Source organism: Poecile atricapillus, chromosome 2 (assembly GCF_030490865.1).
Source record: "Poecile atricapillus isolate bPoeAtr1 chromosome 2, bPoeAtr1.hap1, whole genome shotgun sequence".
Lineage (NCBI taxonomy): Eukaryota > Metazoa > Chordata > Aves > Passeriformes > Paridae > Poecile > Poecile atricapillus.
The window spans coordinates 73,649,576-73,667,122 of NC_081250.1; positions in this window are offsets into that span (position 1 = coordinate 73,649,576).

A 17,547-nucleotide genomic window follows, 5' to 3' on the forward strand; every position below is an offset into this window, starting at 1 on the left:
AAATAAATGACTCAAAAAGTGTGTAAGTTAAAAGACCTTAAATATAAAAACAAATTTCTAACCATGAAAGCTTACAAATTCCATCAGCTGAATCTCTTAGCATACACTTACTAGGCTAATTACAGCAATAAATAACATTATTGCTAATTGTATCTTCCAATTTCTATTCTTCTTACTCTCCTTCACCCAAGATGGGAGGGGATTGTTCTTGCTGGAATAAAATCATCAAATATACACAATAAACACAGTTTATGATCAATTCAAATATTGGAGGGTGTTTTGTTTTGTTTTCTAAAGCAAGAACAATACACATTTAATAATGACGAAGCAGTTGACAACTAATTGTATATTTTATGTGATTCATCTTCTGTGAGCAGTTGGCCTGGTGATAATATGACTTCTCTCCTGTTTTTCATAAAGGTCGGAACATCCACATCTCCCACTGGTTCTGTCTTGCAGCTTTGTTTATTCAGCACACAAAAAAATAAAGTCTAGAGGTCATTTGATAAAACAGTTGGACAGTTGCTCCACGGCAACTAATTTGTCATGAAAGAACAGCTGAAGGAATGGTCCCATCGAATGTAAAATAAATAGAAAATAATGTTAATGATTCTTAGGCAATTAAGCACTAAAACTAAACCAAACAAAAACTCCTTCATCTTAAAAATTGTTGTTATCTTTCCATAAATTTTTTTTAACTGTAAGAACTGCTGGATTTGTGATACAGAGAATCTAGAGATCATCTATGCATTCTTTAGGTTAAACATTTATACTGGTACCATCTTTTGTTTTTGAAGACTCTGAACAGAGTCTTAACATTCTGTTAAGAAAGAACTCCTACTTATTTCTTAACATCTAGTATGAACTCAACCATGTTTGGTTTCTGATCTGATCTAAAGATTGGAGATTCTAGACCCATATGCAACCGCACACAAATTAGAGACTGGGTAAAAACCATTGCTTCCCATTTCACATGATATTCTGAATTTAAGTGTGTTTCTGAGTGTAAACTTTTCTTACTGAAGCTTAATTTGCTTAAGTTATGGTTCTGTACATGTGACATAAAAAATTGATGTTCTGTGGGACTCAGTGTTGGTATTTAAGGAAATATACAATGGATTTGCAGGGTAGTTGAACATTTCGTAGTGGAATGTCAATGAGGTGGAAAATATGGTTTTGGGACATGGTAACATAATTACAATGCTAATCAAGGACAATGTGAGATTCTCCAGTAAAGTTGACAAGCTTGAGAATTAATCCAGGATTAAGCATTTCAAGATTACTGGTGTCCCAGTGAGGAAAAGCCTAAGAATTTAGTAATCTTTAAGGCAGCACTTCAGAAAGATGAAGTAAAATATTTATTTTGGAATGATTTTGGGCTGCATCACCATAATAATTTGTGTCCAGCCACATCTTCATAGGTTCTCTCAAAAGTAGTCCAATTTTCACGGAACACTTTCTTGAGAAGCACCACCACATGTGAAGGAAAATCCACACTGTTTATGCACATGCAAATACTGATATATCTATTCTCCCTCCTCTCTTACATGATTTTAAAAAATCTCCTCTAGTCAAATATATATCTATATAAAACTATCCATGCTAGTTTGAGTCTTGAGTCTGTAGACCAATAGTTAGACCCTGGAAACAGAGCAACTGCAGAAATTAACATTTTTTCCCTTATCAGCTATTTATTGCTGTCCATTAGATAGGTCATCAAATTTCAAAAACAAAATCACAAGGGATTTATATGTGTTATCACTCATGCATAACTGCCACAGAAAGGCTAATTACACCTTTTATTCACCATTATCATTCCACTTTTAAAATCCAGCTAAATGATAACAATTATAAATATAAAACATGCTTACAATTCAAATTTTCCTCTTCACATAAAAGCCAGTTCAGCATAATTATTTTTCTCCCCACTGAAAAGCATGAATTGATGGCAACATTCCCAGATGAGCATATCTTTTTATTGCTTCAAACTTTTTCTGTGAAGCATCATTTTATCTTTTCATCTTATTGCTTGTTACATGGAAATTGAGGTTGACAAATGACACGAGTCTCAAAAAATGGAAGGCTGTATTTCTAGCCTTTTCAGTTAACCCCACAATAGATAGCACCTGTATCACAGGGAGACTGAAAAGATATTTTATTATTTTCAGCTGGGAAGAGTGTACTTAATTCATACCTTTATGACAAATGTTACGGAGAAATTATATGATTGCATTCTACTGGAAAGACATAAGTTGTTGCTTTTTTAATGGTATAAAGGCCTAAATTGGCGTGACATTTGAGCTTGATGCAAAATCTGTGTCAGGTCTGACTGATGTATGTCTGCATGTCTTTTGCCAAGTGAAAACAAACATCAACTACTGTGATTGTTTAGTAGTCATAGAATAGGTTTTACCATAGGAAAAAAAGGGGAAGAGTAACAGTGTAAAGTTTACATTTCATTTCGAAAATGCTTGTAAAAATCAAAGATAGCACATGTTTACTTAGATTAATTATTTAATTTTCTATTAGATGCATTTTTTACTAATGTCAGAAAAATGAAGTGTATATTAGTATTTAAATAAAGATGGGATATGAGGTGAGGCAGTGTACATGAAAAAGCCTGTTGATAAATAAGAAGCGAAGTGTGGGTAGTTATTTCACTTCAGAGTCTGTGGTCATAATAAACCAATGCCCCTAATTCCTTTAGGCTGCCAGCTGCCAGCTGAGAGTGTACTTTGGACCTTCAGGAAGAAGATAAATAACTTTAATATGTAAGTCATACTCTAAGATAGAGTTTCTCCGTCAGTGACATATTTTTTGTCAGAAAATTCTGTCAAAGCCTCTAGAATGATATATTATTATTTATGCATCCAGCACCAGAATCCAAGTACTCATTCTGGTATTAGACACTACGGTGTATTTCAGGATACTTGAAATGTTCCAAAGCTGGACATATTAGAATCTCAACATTCTAAAAAGAAGAAAGGGAAAAAATGTGTTTGACTGGTTCTGATGAAGACCATCCCTTTATCAATAAAGTGCAGAGAATGAGCTGTATCACGAAAACCAACACAGCTATGTACTACGATATTAGTATATGAAGTAGAATTACGGATATCCAGGATGGGGAAAATTATGCAAGGGGTACACTTAAGTCACAACTCCTCATTTACCTACCGGTTATTGGCTGTAAATCACAGAATAGATTTAAGGGACTTGAAGATAGATAATGTCACCATTTTGCAGATATGAGAGGTCAGAATGAAAATATTATAATGTCTATTCCTTCAATATGGTTTTGGAAATGGGGGGAACTTCTTTTTTGAAGAGCAGCTAAATATCACCAAATACACGTACAGGTACTGTGTGCAAAACTGTAGGTGGGGGTCAATGTCTTGCTGTCACAGGAGAGATGAAAGGTTGGGCAAAGATAGGTCACAAGGACTTAAAATATGAAAGCAAATCATTTATGCTTGGTGCAGCAGGGAACGGAAAGACGGTGGAGAGAAGTAAAAAGAGGATTAACAAGAGCTAATCCTAGATATGAAGGTTTGTATGGTTTATGTAGATTATCGCCTCTGCAGTGGAAATGGATTTGTTGCAGAGTGGCACCCAAATGTGTGTATTTCCCACAAATTGTGAATTTAAACCCATCAAGCTGTTTTTTGAGTTACAGGTCATCAGAAATACTTTGATAAAGAGCAGCTGCACAGGGAGAGTTACAAGAAGACTTCTGTTATATGCTAAAATATTTTTTCTCTCTTTATTTTGCATAGCAAAATACTTTTAAATTGCCATCAAACAATGACGAAAAATTTCCACATGCTCTGAAGGCCAGTGACCAGGCTATGAAATACCACGTTTGAAAATAATCCCTTTTTTAATATTCTTTAATGAATTTAGCATCTTTTGTAGTCACCTCATTAAAAAAAAAATAAATAAAGTTTCAAGCAAAGACACCTTGACATTAAATTTATGCTTCACTTCCAGTCAAGAGTAAAAAACAGAAAATGGTCAGTGTGCATATACATCTATCTGTCTGTCTATCTGCCTGTCTATATGTATAAACACTGTGAGTCCTACTTTAAATATTATAACAGCCACAAGAAAAAGATGTCTTCAGAGAGAAGTGGGGAGACTGCTGAGATGTTCATATCTGTAGTGAATAAGTAAAAGTCTGTTTTCTTCTGAATGAAGGGATAGTACTTGCCAGCTGGGAGAGCTAGGATGGACAGAACCCTGATTTCCTTCAGACAGGGAGTAGCTGGTGAGTCTGACACATTGTCTTTTAAACTACTCAGGTCAGAAAAATTTAAAAACTTACTTGGAAACTTATGCTGTCCCTAATATAGATGTTTGTAGGGAAGCTTTTGGTCCTGGAGAGTTTTTAGCAGAAAATGGTTTAGAGTAATTACAGCATATAAAAATGAACATGTGTCTTGTCTTTAAAGGTCAAGAAAATCAGAACAGTATTATTTCAGTGTTCATCCTCTTTGAATTCTGTTTCATACGCTCATATCCTTCCTTTTACAAAAGCAGACTAATTTTCTGAGTAGAATGGCAATTTACTAGGATGTCTGAACGTCCTAATAAACTTCAAAAAATAAATGACTGCCTGATAAGGTTTTCTTTCATTGTGTAACAACATTTTTACTCAGTTTCAAGGGTAACTGTGTGTAATCTAATCCTGCTTTTTAAAATATCCTCCCTGCAGAGATTATGTCAATTAACTACAGAAATACACTTGAGCTTCAAGAGTGTCTGAACTTATGTGCTTAACTTATGTGCTGATCATTTATTGCATGGTATGTCTCAGATGTGTGCTGTTTCTGATGGAGCTTAATGTTTACTGAATGTCACAGATTTTTTTTGTACTGGGGAACTATTCATTAAATTATTAATTACATAGCTGGAGCATCCCAGTTGGTTTAAGAGCTGTTTTCCGAATAATATTTATATAATTTATGTTGGATTTAGAAGCACTGCTATTTTTCTCTCAGTTGTATATTTTGATTCACATCAACATGTACCAATCTAAAAATGCCATAGATGGGGATGATGGGTTTTTCTTGTTTTCCTCTCATTTCACACCCTAAGGCCTCACCCAAGAAGAACTGAATTTCTGAAAGATAAATTTGTAGAAGGCGTTTGCAGGGTTTATCTGGGAAACTCTTGACTCCTAATAAAATAGTATGATTGTATTTATAACTTGGCTTTTCAGGGAATGAATGATTTATCTCTACTTAGTGATACTGTGGTCAGATGCTGTTAATGATATACAATATTAAGGATGGGTTACTTCAACTCTTGTAGAGCTACTGCCTTTTAGAGCTACAGTTCAGTGATTCTTGTTGGTCCCTTCCAACTCAGCATAGTCTATGATTCTGTGATTCTATAATGAACAGGGTCTCAAGCCTGCAATAAGAAGGTCTGGATAAACACAAAATTTAATGAAAGATGAGGTATCTTTGACATTGGTCTGAGATTTAACTTTTCAGAGATCGAGGTTTTTTAACAATCCACAAACCAAATTGCACATATTAAAGTAAAAACAAATACATATCTTTCAGAAAATTGTGCTGTGCAAATATTTCTTACTTTATTCTTAACCTTTAAGTTGATATTTTAAAATTATCATAAGATGAAACAACTTCTATTTTACTCATTGGGTGTTCAAAAGTTTATGGAATCATAGAATCACAGAATATGCTGGGTTGGAAGGGATCCATCACGATCATTAAGTCCAACTCCTGTCTCTGCAAAGAACACCCCCAGGACCATGTGCTTAAGAGCATTGTCCAAATGCTTCTTGAACTCTGCCAGGCTGGTACTGTGACCACTTCCCTGGGGAGCCTTTTCCAGTGCCCAAGCACTCTCTGGGTGAAGAGCTGATATCCAAGATAAACCTCCCCTTACTCAATTTCACACCATTTCCTCATGTTCTGTCACTGGTCACAAGAGTTAGGAAATCAGTACCTACCCCTCCACTTCCCCTTGTGAGGATCATGAAGATGGCAGTGAGGTGTCCCGCAGTCTCCCCTTCTCCAGACTGAACAGGCCAAGTGACCTCAGCCTCTCCTGATATCATTTCCCCTCCAGCTCCCTCACCATCCTCGTGGCTCTCCTTTGGATTCTAACAGATGAATATTTTCCTTATATTACAATTGCAGCACCCAAAACTGCCCCCAGCACTGGAGGTGAGGCTGCCCCAGCTCAGAGCAGAGCAGGACAATCCCCTCCCTTGCCTGGCTGGCCATGCTGTGCCTGATGCCCCCCAGGACAGGGTTGTTCCTCCTGGCTGCCAGGGCACTGCTGACTCATCTTCAACTTGGCATCAACCTGCAGCTAAAGGCAATCCAAGAATATTCTTTTTTGCTTGATCACATTTTTCGTTGTTCTTTTCTGGAACAATGTTTGTGTACTTGATTCTATATATCCACCCACATACACACAAACACAGTTTTTATTTCATTTAAGTTTATTTACTGCTTCTTGACAACTCCTTAGAACTGAGGAAATATCATTTGCTTAATTCTTTAAAATCAGTTCTTACATAAAATATTCCAATAATCATGGGAGTTCGCATTTGAATTTGTACAATTTGTATAAAATAGGGAAAAATCTTCCAATGTCTTGCTTTATTGAGGTAATACAGTTTAAACTACTAACCTATAGCAAACTATTGTCCAGTTTGTTTCCCATCTAATTCATATTATTTTGTCTACAGAAAGAAAGGTATGTAGTTATCAAGTAACTGTGTAATCTTGCCCTTTTAAATGATATTCATTTTTGGCACATCAAAGTTGTAGCTGTCACCTGTACCTGGTTTGAGTAAGCCATCATCTTATTCTTTTGGCTTTTTACCTTGAAGATACAAACATTTAAAATAATCCTTATAGCATTTTCTAATAAAATCATTCCTTCTTCAGTGTTTGAACACCTGACCCAGTGTCTGCCTATTTCTTCTTATTCCTCTTATCTGCCTAGACCCCTGCATTAGAAAGAAATTTATGAAAACTGTAAAATGAATTTTTCTCATTGAGTAGTAGCCCTATTAAAATCTGAAACTGGGAAACAATTGTATTTGTGCTGTCAACTTCCTAGTATCACATAATTTTTGTAGTCAATATAATGCCTAACAAGCTGAACTCTCACTGATGTTCAACATAGAGAGTTGATAGAACCACAAAAATTATTCTTATCTCCATAATATTGCACATTAAATGCTTTTATAATAGATTTTCAACATAGTTACATAATAATGCCTTCAGATGTAATGTTTGCCATATTAATATAATGTTTATAGTTTGGGGAAGGAAAGAAGATTGGGGTAGACATATACTAATGGTTTTATTTTTCAGTATTGAACATTATGATTGTGCTTTCTCAGCTAGCTTTACTTCATCAGATTCATTTGCAAATGACAAAAAAAGTGAAAAGTATGAAAAATTCAGTGTAAGATGTGTGATTGCACTGAGCACTTTTTTAAGTCAAAGCATTGCATACAACCCTGTTGCTTTATCAGCTTGCTTTCTATTAAGAAGAGTGAAAAATAGGCTGTTAAAATATCATCTAAAAGAGAAAAATAGTGAATCCAGATATACTTATGAATCATTACAGCCTTAATGTAAATGGAAACAGAGTTGAAATAAATGTTCTCTGACCTTTCCTAGTGAGCTAGATTAACAACAAAATTAGAAATAGCATATATTTCTACTGAGCTTTAGAATCAGCTCCAGACTGGTCATAGATATCGGTCCTCTTTCCTTGTCATTACTTTAAAATTCTTTTATTAAAGTATAATTCTTAAAAACAGAAGATTCCAGAGGCAAGTATTTAAGGATCTAAGTTCATCGAATTTTTCATTAAAGTCAGCTGGGCTGGGATTCTTTCATATTTTTGGTATTTTCAAAAATGTTCATTTAGCTCTCCACTACAGATGGTACTAGTAAAGGACAGAAGGGATTATAGGATACATTTTTTGTGCCTTCTTCTCAGGGGTATTTGTTTTTGGACCAGCCTTAGTCAGAATGTGATAATGAGATGAATTATTTCACACCTATTACCCAATGTAAAACTAAAACTATAAAATGTTCATTTAAAAATTATTTCATACTTCCATCTAGCCTTACAAGTAGGTTTGTGCTGAACATAGGGTTGATAATGCAGAGATATTTTTGTTCTTGCTGAGCTGGGATTACACAGAGCCAGGACCTTTTCTCCCTTTCATATTGCCCTGCTGATATTGAGACTGGGGGTACATGGGAGGCTGGGAGAAGACATGTCCAGGACAGGTGACCCAAACTGTCCAAAGGGATATTCCAGACCATATGTTCTGTGTGTAAAGTGGGGGGAAGAAGAAGGAAAGGAGGGGACATTTGGAGTGATGGCTTTTGTCTTCCAAAGTCACTGTTCTTTGTGATGCAGCTCTCCACTCCTGGGGATGGCTGAACACCTACCTATCCATGGGAAGGAATGCATTCATTCTTTTTGTTTTGCTCGTGTGTGTGATTTTTGCTTTCCCTATTAAACTCTCTTTATCTCATCCCACAAGTTTACCTTTCACCCTTCCAATTCTTTTCCCGATACCACCTGGGGGAGAGTGAGTAAGCAGCTGCATGGGGCTTGGCTGCTGGCTGGGGTTAAAGCATGACATAAATGCGTCACATTTGTTGTTCAGAATCAAACTGTGTTTTCTTATATTTAGCATATTCTCCTGAAAAATCTTGTTTGCTCATTATGCACAGACTTATTGAGAAGCACTGTTTGCTGTAACTAACAATAATAATAAGAAAGTCAAGCAGCACCCGCTGTAGCCTTGCATGATCCAAAGTTCCACAGTATTTTCTTGTCCAGCATGAAGAAATAATTTTAATAGCTTGGATTCTATTATAGTGAATTGATAAATGTGGATTTGAACTCTCCATATTGATATCTATAACTACCATTCCTCTATACAGAGCCAACAGTGTTCAAGAGTGTAATTAATAATTTATTTACTTAGATGGGGTTAATTGAGATTTCTTTTAATTGGTTGCTTTCATCTGAATTCAAAATATGGTAAACAAAAACTCTGTATTCCGGAGTTTTTGGTCAGGTCAGTACAAGACGCTACCTCTTTCAATATAATTCTCATTTTTGGTGCATCAGAGGGAGACTCTAAATGCTGGGAAACAATCGAAGCTAGGTAACAAAATGAATCTAGTTCTATCAAGGCACTTAAAGGCAAAGTGAACTGCTATTTTGTCAGATGGTGGAGAAACAAATCCACCAGCACATAATGATTGATTTTTGCCTTCAGAGAAACAGATGGATCAACTACATTATGAAAGAATATGAAACATAAACACAATGATTTAACCTATATTATCAATTAAGCTCTTTGTATTTAAAACTCTAAGCCTATTTCCTCATCAGGTGCAGGCTTCTTAGAAAAATGTTAATAAATAATAAAATTAGTAATGTGTTGTATGTTGTAAAATATGAAAAGGAAGATATTCTTGTGATGTACACCACCATTGCTAAAAGTGTTCAGATTATAGAAAGTGTTCATATCGCAATAATTTCTTAAAGATTTCTGAATTCTTAAAAAAAATATGTGTTGCCTTCTAAACTAGCCTGTTATTTTGTATTACATACTATTATTATGTAGCTATTTGTTTTGTTAGGTTTTTTTTTTTGTGTGTGTTTCTGTAACCAGTTGATGCTTAGTTATATCTTTCAGAGAACTAAAATTAGAGACTCCTGTGTGGTAAATTTAAGAACAGGTGTATCAGATCCTCAGATTCTTCCAGTTAGCAAATTTAATTGGCATTGGATCCTGTGCAAAAATTACTCTTTCTACTACAGTAATGAAGAACATTCATTCCTCTTTAAGTTACATACATCAGTTGCTTATCTCTGCAAGGTTATCTGAACTTATATTTCACAAACAGGAGAAGAAACAACCAAAAATTATTTTCTTAATTAGTACAGCAAACACACACAGTAAGTGAATTTTATTGTAGCATTGCCTTGTGTTTGATTTTGTACCATCAAAAATAATTAGCTCATCGCTAAGGTTAAAAAGTATCTATTAGGTAAGACAAAGGTATAAAAATGTGCAAATCTGTAATGATAGAAATGTGAACCATCCTGTTGACACTTCTTGTCATTTTCTTTTAGAAGTACTCTTTCTTCATGGGGAGTGGGAAAGGTGATAGAGTGTTTTTCTAAAAACTGTATTTTCTCATCATGAAGCTTGAACAGAGAGATATTTGTGCATTGCCCCTCCTGTGTGTGTACATGTATATGTATTTATACAGGCACACACATCCACATTTACAAATCTGAGAGATCCTATCAATTTCTTTGGAGGTGATATGAGTGTTCTAGGGCCGAGAAGAGAAAAGCATCTCATGCTACTACTACACACACATTTGAAATACTGTATTATTGGGATGTTTGTGATATCCATTTGTGTTTCCCACAGTCTGTTCTCCTCATAACACTCTAAAGCATTAAGTGTATTGGCCATTTTCACAGGAACTAAAAAGAGGTCTCATACTTCTTGAAAATGAGTCATTAGATGCAAATTGCTGCTGCCAGTGAGAAAACAGCAGAGAGAACCCAGTCAATATTTTCTTCAGAAGAAACTAGCCTCAGTTGGTTTCTTCCCTGCAGTTTCTCATAAGAAGAACCTTCCTATGAAGGCTCATATACTCTTCTACTGGAATACATCAGGTAAAGCTTCAGGGAAAAGGAATGCATCTGGAAGAAGTCTTCATTAGTTCCACTGTCACAAATACCTTGTCACATTTGGCTTTCCTACTTTGAAAAACTTTCTGTAGGTGAACTTCTGTAACCAGCAAAGAAAAGATTGTCCTCAAATCATACTTCACTTTGTTTTAAATTACAGTGCTATATTCCTCAGATCAAACTCTAAAACCCTTTGTTTTCATTGATCTTGTAGGTCGTGGCGTAGCATGGTTGCAGTATACATAGGGTCAAGGACAATATACTAGCATTGCACATAAAAAAAATATTCCTTTCACCCTTGGATATAAAATGTAAGAAGGCAGTAAGTATTTTTAAATTTAATTCAAAGACTGTCTCTCTATGAACAAATAAGCTATTTTGTAACAAAGGATTGCCGTATGAACCAGCTTAGCCCTTGACAGCTTATAAAGCCCTACATACTGAAAGTAGTAGCCAACAGCAATAGAGGCAATAGAAATCTCAGAGTCTCCTGCTATGAACTGAAGATAAGAGAATACCAGCATGACAAAATATGCTAGACCAGGCACTGATGAAAGTGTCTGAAAACTTTGGAAAAATTTCCACTACTTTTTGGGTCAGCCATTGGTTTTCTTTCTTTTGTTCTATATGGTTATGTGTCCATTCTTAACACAGATAGGCTACCAAAGTAATCAACCCTACAGCAAAGAGCCTGTCACTTGTCAGATGCGAAGTCCTAAGAGAAACAAAATCCAGGGTGTAAGTGGTTGTAGGCCTTTCTCCTACAATCTTAATTCCAGACTCCTTTAAATTCTTTTGTTACTTTCCCTCCTTACTTATCAAATCGATAAATTGGCTTGTACATTTAATGAAGTGGTTTAAGGAGTATATACCTTTTTCTGCTAACCTAAACCTGACTAAATAAGCTGCCCAGTTTATAATGCAGAACATTCTTTTTTCCTTTCAAACACTACTTCCTGTATGCTCAGAATAAATTTCTTTATCTTAAAACAAACAAAAAACCCAAAGCCAACGGCTCTTTCTAACAGCTTATCTCTTTAAATTCTTTCTTCTCTGATACATATTTTACCATAGTATTTTTTTTTTGCTTTGTTTTGTAGCTGACATGGTTTAGTGCTTTTATTATTTATAAATCAATGTATTTACAAAATCTGCATTAAATGGATCTGAACTCTATTTCTCTTACTGTAGTAAATAATTTTTTGGCATGTACCTGTATCTAATTCAGAAATTAAAAACATTTAAAGTTCATAAGAATTAGCACAGACCTAAGGAGATAAATATAATTTTAAGTACCTCATTATTATGTTGGATATTGAGCTATGACAGTATGCCATAGCACAATCATTAAGAAAAGAAGGAATAAATTAATTTCTCTTATTTATTAAATAAAAGTATCAAGGTAAAATTATAAGATTATTCTAAGGAAAAGTGCAATATCCTATCTATCCTTCAACTTTAAAAGATGTTATTATCACTTCAAGACACTTTTATGGATTTCCAAAAGGAATAGCATATTGAGAGGAGGATGTTCTACAAGAAATGATTTTATATATACCTTATTTTTGGAGTAAAGTAAAGCAAACTGCCCTTCTTGTGTCTGATTTCTTGTAAAAGCATGAGAGAGGAGACTAAAAAATTGAGATATCTGATCTGTAAATTCTCAGCTTTACCAGTATGCTTGAGTTTCTCTACAGGTGAAGAACAAATTGCGAAGCTCCAGGCAAGCAGTGTACTTGCTCTACTAGTATGTGCATTTTTATATTGAAGAAACACTAGAATTGGGTGAAAACCATAAAGCACAATGATCAGAGAGTGTTTCTTCTGAATAATAGATTGCCTGAATACAGGCATACTTACAAACTGTTCACATATAAATCTTAATATAATAAAGATCTTGTCATTTAAGCATTAATAAAATTGCAGTTAATATTAGGATGCCTATTTGAAATAATTTTCTGAACCTGATGAAACAAAAATTGAAAGACTAAAACCACTTAAATTTTAGTTAAATAAAATTAAGGTAAAAGGTATCAGAAAAAAATGGTCCCAGATGGTCCAAAAACCGGTCCTAGGTTCTGGCAGACTTGGTGAGGGATATTTCAGAGAGAAACTCCTGGATGCCTTTAAGTACACACCTCAAATTCTACATCTACAGTTTCTACTAGTCTGGTCTTATTCAATCACTCCAAAAATGATAAAACATGTGATAAATAGCATCTTGTTATTTGTCTGTCTGTTCTTCATAACACCAACAAATTTGCAGGCTGGGAAGGAGGAAACCATCCCATGGCAGTCCTGTGATATGCATGTTCTTTGATTTAAATAGAATTCTGAGCTGTAGTTACATGAAAGTAAAGGAGGCTGGAAGATTGCCTAAGTAATTTAAAGTTTATGAGGCAAGGAATTCAGTTGTAAAATAAAATTTTTTGGTATTAAATCACCCAAAAGTTGTCAATATTTAGGTGGAAGAGTATGGTTAAGGACTGTCTACATTCAGACTCAATTTAATGTTAGCTTACAAATGGTGTTGAACAGCTGCCAATGTATTCTCCCACTGAGAAATGTCACAAAGCAACTGACTGTGTTGTTTTGTTTTTAAAATCTCTTTTATCTTTTCTGTCTTACAATAAATATATCCAGTTGTACTCTTGCTCGAAAATCATTTATCACTACAAAAATAATTTCTCTGTGCAGCCCTGAAATTGAGACAATCACACTACTTTTTTTTTTTTTAGTTCACTATAATTTGAAAAACAGATATAAACAAGATGCATTTTATCTGCATCTCCACCATGGTCAAAGTCTAGGTTGTCAGATTTTAGGAAATTACCTAGCATCTCCAGCTAATTTCCTTTGTTAACAAAATTGAACTAGGGACTCTAAAAATATATCAGGACTCTTAACAATGTAATTGTTTTTTTTTTTCCCAGGGAATAATGTATGAGAGAAGATAAGAATTTTCATGCTGGGATGAGTAAGTCCACCCATTACAGCAGTAGCCTACAACCAAGAATATATATTCTCATGTGTTTTATATGAACATGGGAAAACATTGTGCTTAAACAAATGTCATGCAGAGAGAAATACTCTCTGAAGGGTAAAGAGACCTAATGAAAACCTTGCATGATTTTTCCACATATTTGATAGCTTGAAGGGAGTTTGATATTTCTGAGGGTTACAAAGTTGTACGCAAGTCATCAGGACTCCAGCTGAGAATAAAGCATGTGCTAATGAACTGCATAGGCTGTAAACCAACATTTATCAGCTTAGCACCCCATTAACAGAGATATTTCATACTCACTTTCACTTCAGTCTAGAAGAAATTGGTGAAAAAATTGACTTTGTTAGTATATGTCTCAATTACTTTAATGAGAAAAAAGGTCATTAGTTGTTACACACATTTTTAAGGCTTATTAGGTACCTTCCCTTGGTTGTCTAATGCTCTGAAAAATGTAACATTCCTATATTCTTTACTAGCACACTTTATGTTGCAGACAAAAAATCTTAATTGTTAGTTTAGTGAGAAATATTGCCTGTATTCTTTAGAAAAATCTGAGTATCTGCATATCCAAGCACATATAAGTAAATATGTATCTCCATATAGTGAATTTTTATCCTATTTTTGATTCACTTGGGAGTCATAGAAATGCAGAATAGAAAGAGATCATGAGAGGCTGTGATGTTTGTATGATCCTGATTTCAGCTGAAATAGAGTTAATTTTCATCTTAGGTGGGTACAGTGCTGTGTTTTGGATTTACTGTGAGAATAATGTTGATAACACAGGGATGTTTTGGTTGTTGCTAAGTAATGCTTACTAGAACTTGAAAATCTTTTCAGTTTCCCATGTTGTGCCAATGAGGAGTTGCACAAAAAGCTGGGAGGAACCATAACCAGGTCAGCTCACCAGAACTGGCTAAAGAGATATTCCACACCATGGACTGACATGCTTTGTTTATAAATTGGTATTGAATTGAGCAGGAGATGCTCAGAGAGAGGCTGAACATTGATCAGTGGGTGGTCAGCAATTGTACTGTGCATCACTTCTTTCTCTCAAGTGTTATTCTGTAGAATCATAGAATGACTTGATCTGAAAGGAGCTTCAAAGATCGTCTAGTTCCAATCCACCTGCCATGGGCAGGGGCAGCTTCCTCCAGACCAGGTTGTTAAAGTTCACTCCAGCCTGGCTTTGAATACTTTCAGGGATGGGCCATACTTCTCTGGGCAACCTGTTCCAGTGTCTCAGCACCCCCATAGTAAAGAATGCCTTCCTATTATCTAGCCTAAACCCACTATCTTTCAATTAAAGCCATCACCCCTTGTCCTATCACTACATGCCCATGCAAAAAATCTTTCTCCAGACTTTTTGTAAATTCCCTTTGGCTACTGGAAGGCTCCTGTAAGGTGAGCCCAGGCTTTGTCTCTTTTCTGGTAAACCCCACTCTTTCAGCCTATATTCATGGTGTTTCAGAGATGTTTCAACTCTCTGATCATCTCTGTGGCCTTTCTCTGGACCAGGTCCAGCAGGTCCACATTCTTCCTAAGTTGTGAGCCCCAGAGCTGGATGGAGCACTTCAGGTGGTCTCACAAGAGTGGGGTAGGGGGGGAGAGTCACTCCTCCCAGCATGCTGGCCCCACTGCTCTTGATGCAGTCCAGGATACAGTTGACTTTCCAGGCTGTGAGTGCACACTGCCAAGACATGATCAGCTTCTTGTGCCCCAACACCCCTAAGTCCTTCTCCTCCAGGCTGATCTCAATCCCTTCATCTCCCTGCCCGTGTGTATGCTTGGGTTACCCCAATACAGGCACAGCACCTTGCATTTGCCCCCATTGAACTGCACAAGGCTCACACAGCCCCACCTCTTAAGCCTGACAAGGTCCCTCTGGATGGCATCCCTTTTCTCCGGCATGTTGACTACACCACACAGCTTGGTGTTGGCAAACTTGCTGAGGGTGCACTGTCTGTGTCAAAGATGTTAACCAGTGCTGGTCCCAAAACTGACCCCTGAGGAACACCACTCATCAGAGGCCTCCACTTGGACATAGAGTCACATGACCACAGCTTGTTGAGTGCAACCATCCAGTGAAATACTTAACCACCAAGTAGTCAATCCATTAAATCCATGTCTTTACAGTTTAGAGGAAAGGATGTCACACAGGACAGTGTCAAATACTTCGCACAAGTTGTGGTAGATGGCATTAGTTGCTCTTCTCTCATTCTTCATTGCTGTAACCTCATCATAGGTGGAAAAGAAATCTGCCAGGCACAATTTCCTGTTAGGGAAGCCATAATGGCTGTCACTAATCATCTCATTTTCCATGTGTCCTAGCATAGTTTACAGAAGCACCTCTTCCATGATCTTGTTGGGCACCAAGGCTGACAGGCCTGTAATTCCCTGGGTTTTCCCTATTTCCCTTTTTAAAAATAGGCATTATATTTGCCCTTTTTCAGTCACCAGGAACTTCCCCAAAGTGTCATATCTTCTCAAATATGGCGGATGGTGGCTCAGTCATTTTCTCAACTGACTCTCTCAGGATCTTTGGATGTATCTCATCAGGTCCCATGGACCTGTGTATCTTCAGGTTCCTGAAGTAGTGAAAAAGAGAGTGGGAGAATGAAGAATTATCTGCTGTAGTGGGAGATCAGGTATAAAACTCTCTTTTTCACTACAATTATCAATACTTTTATAAACTAGTAGTAGTAATAGTAATAGTAATAATATTAGTACTAGTAGTATCATATGTATTTTGTTTCCGTTATTAAACCCTTTTAATCTCAACCCATGAGGTTTATTTTTTTTCTTTCTCTCATTTTCCTCCCCACCAGGGGGAAGGTGGGCAGTGGAGTGAGTGACAGACTGACTGATACAAAGTTGCAGGTTGGGGTTAAGCCATGACAATTATGAACTTTCATAACATATTTTTCTTACTTGTTTTAAAGTTTTGGGTGATGGAGATATTATAATCTTTAAAGACGTTTCATTAAAGTGTATAATTACATTTACCATAAGTCTTTTTCTTCCTTCAGATTAGGATATTAACCTGCGTTATTCCCTTTCAAATCCATTATTATCATTCTATTGACAGTGCACATGGAGAACAGATTATACTCTTTTGCTTTACAGCTGTCTTTTATGTGTTTAGAGATTTAACATTTCTCTTCCAACCTCTCTTCCAGATAGACTACTTCAATTCTCATTTGGAATGTCTGATCAATCCCATTATTTTTCTTCAAACTCTTTAAAATTCATCTGCATATTTCAAATATTTATGGCTTGACATGTTACCACAGTTACATGAGTGGAAGTACAAACAGACATGACTTTTTTGCAAGAAAAAACATAACTATAATTTTTCCCGAAGTATGAATTAAGCAGTTTGGTTCATACCTCCAGTCAGAGACTGAAATGTTAAGGTTTAGCACTTCAACCATTTTTATGAAGGACTTTTGCCTACTATGGCAAAGTTGTTTAACAAAAACTACATGGAAGACCACTGGACCCTGATCATGGCCCCTGGACTGAGGCCATGTTAACAGCGAGTTAAAATGCTTAAGACTATTCCAGATAAGAAGAAGTGACACTACTATTTTAAGCATATCCACTCTACAAAGTAATTGATAAGGCTGGGAGGAAACTTCCACAGGAAGATCAAACTCAGCAGTTTCAGGGTGGAGGTCATTCCTCCAGGTTTATCTGCAGCAAGGCCTGCACAGACCCCTGCGCCCCTCAAAGTGGGGAGGAGGAGGGTCTTCGGTTTGAAGAGCAGCCTCTGGTCAGCAGCAGTGAACACCCATCATCCATTACAT